At 35.6% G+C, this 2,500-nt stretch overlaps 1 protein-coding gene across 4 annotated transcripts in view; it reads right to left on the bottom strand.

Annotated features, from left to right (window-relative positions):
• The window catches only part of LOC122259920 (dietary and metabolic glutamate transporter), a 38,509-nt gene that overhangs the window by 26,507 nt on the left and 9,502 nt on the right, over positions 1–2,500 (bottom strand). The gene's annotated exons all lie outside the window — the stretch shown is intronic.

Genomic DNA, 2,500 nt, shown 5'->3' with positions numbered 1-2,500 from the left:
AGAGAGAGAGAGAAAGTGAGTGAGTGAGAGAGAGAAATAGGGAGAGAGTGAGAGAATACGAATGAGTGAGGGATGTATATATATATATATAATACATACATATATATATATATATATATATATATATATATATATATATATATATTATATATATATACATACATATATATGTATATATATGTATGTATTTATATATATGTATATATATATACATATATACACACACATCCCTCTCTCATTCTTATTCTCTCACTCTCTTTCTCTCTCTCTATAAGAAAGAGAGAGAAAGAAAGAGAGAGAGAGAGTGAGTGAGAGAGAGGGAAGGGGGGGAGAGAGAGGGAGAGAAAGAGAGAGAGAGAGGAGAGAGAGAAAGAGAGAGAGAAAGAGAGAAAGATAGAATGAAAGAGAGAGAAAGACAGAAAGAGAGAGAGAGAAAGAGAAGGAGATAGAAAGACAGAAAGAGAGAGAGAGAGAGAGAGGCGAGGGAAATAGAGAGAAAGAGAGAGGGACGGGGGGGGGGGGGGGGGAGAAAGAAAGAAAGAGAGAGAGGGAGAAAGAGAGAGAGAGCGAGCGAGAGATAGATAGATAGATAGAGAGAGAGATAGGAAGATAGATAGATAGATAGAAAGAGAGAAAGAGAGAGAGAGAAAGAGAAAGAGAGAGGAAGATGATTAAAGAAAGAATGAGAGAGAGAGAGAAGGAGAAAGATACATATGCATATATTTATATGTATATATATATATATATATATATATATATATATATATATATATATATATATACGCAGAAACCAATAAAATACCAATATGGGTGTTAGGCAGGGCGACACTATCTCACCGAAGCTGTTTACAGCCTGCTTGGAGGAAGTATTCAAGAAGTTAGACTGGAAAGAGAGAGGGATTAAAATAGGGAATTAGCACTTAAGCAATCTAAGATTTGCAGATGACATTGTTCTTTACGGCGAGTCAGCAGATGAACTATAACAATTTATAAGCGATTTAAATATGGAAAGTCTGAAGATTGGCCTTAAAATGAACATGAAAAAGACTAAAGTCATGTTAAACAGTCGAACCCCAGTTAAGCAAATACAAATACAGGGCGAGGTACTAGAAGCAGTGAACGAGCATGTATACCTAGGGCAACTCATTCAGTCGAGTACATCCTGCGAAGCCGAGATAAAACGGCGAATCAGGCTAGGTTGGAGTGCCTTCGGTACACATAGTAATATATTACGAAGTCGTCTGCCATTATGTCTAAAGAGAAAGATGTTTGACCAATGTGTCCTCCCCGTCATGACATATGGATCAGAGACATGGAATACGACCAAGGCACTCGAGAGGAAATTAGTAAGCGCCTAAAGAGGAATGGAAAGGCTTATGCTAGGAGTTAGCTTAAGAGACAAGAAAAGGGCCACATGGATCAGGCAGCAAACAAAAGTAGAGGATATACTCAAGACCATCAAGAAGAAAAAGTGGCAGTGGGCTGGACACATATATCGGAGACAGGACAACAGGTGGACAAAGAAAACAACAGAATGGGTAATACTCGACACAAAGAGACCCAGGGCAAGACCAACGACTAGATGGCGGGATGATTTAGCAAAATTCGCAGGAGTAAACTAGAATCAGAGGACACAAGACCGGAATGACTGGAAAAGATTGAGAGAGGCCTACGTCCTGATACAGGCTGATGATGATGATGATGATGATATATGCATATCTCTCTCTCTCACTCTCTCTCTTTATATACATATATACATATATATGTGTGTGTTTGTGTATGTATGTATGTATGTGCCTGTATAAAACATTTACTATATTTATATTCCTATATTTATAATGTATAACATATAAGTATGTATAAGTATGTGACTGTAAGGTATTACAGCACTTACAGTTCTTTATTTATTTGTAATAATTTCGTTATGGATAATTGTTTATTTAGAGGAATTACTTAAAACTAATATAGTATACTAACTGAAATCTTAATGCAGCATCTATGTGTTTGTTGTTAGAAAACATAAAGGTAATTGGCTAATCACTTGATTAGACAAGATTTTCATGTTTAACGATGAATGGGCATTTGCTTAATAAAGCCAAAACTTGTTGGTTTTGTGAATGTCTGAAAAGATTACTATTTGAATCAAATAAAGCCTAACTATTTCACGTTTTTTTACTCTCCTGAACTGTCTTAAAATACACCATTTCAAGGTTAACATTAAAAGGAAACAAACGTGAATAATAATTTTCTGTGTTACATAATGAAGATACAATTGTATTAATTCATTGATAACACATGCACACACAAGTACATAGAAATACCAGCCCAAACACAGATACAAATCGTGATTACAAATTCTATGTAAAACTTATGTTGAACTTATGTTTAGAGATAGAGAGAGATTAAGAGAGAGACAAAAATAGATACAGATGTAGAGATGGAGGTGTAGGTATATAGGTAGATAGATAGGGAGGTAGGTAGAGAGAGAGAGAGAGAGAGA

This window comes from Penaeus japonicus, unplaced genomic scaffold (genome assembly GCF_977035675.1).
Source record: "Penaeus japonicus unplaced genomic scaffold, GWHDUDI00000001_assembly GWHDUDI00000033, whole genome shotgun sequence".
NCBI lineage: Eukaryota > Metazoa > Arthropoda > Malacostraca > Decapoda > Penaeidae > Penaeus > Penaeus japonicus.
The sequence above is the reverse complement of the archived record's forward strand: the minus strand, read 5'-3'. Positions and strand labels throughout refer to the sequence as shown.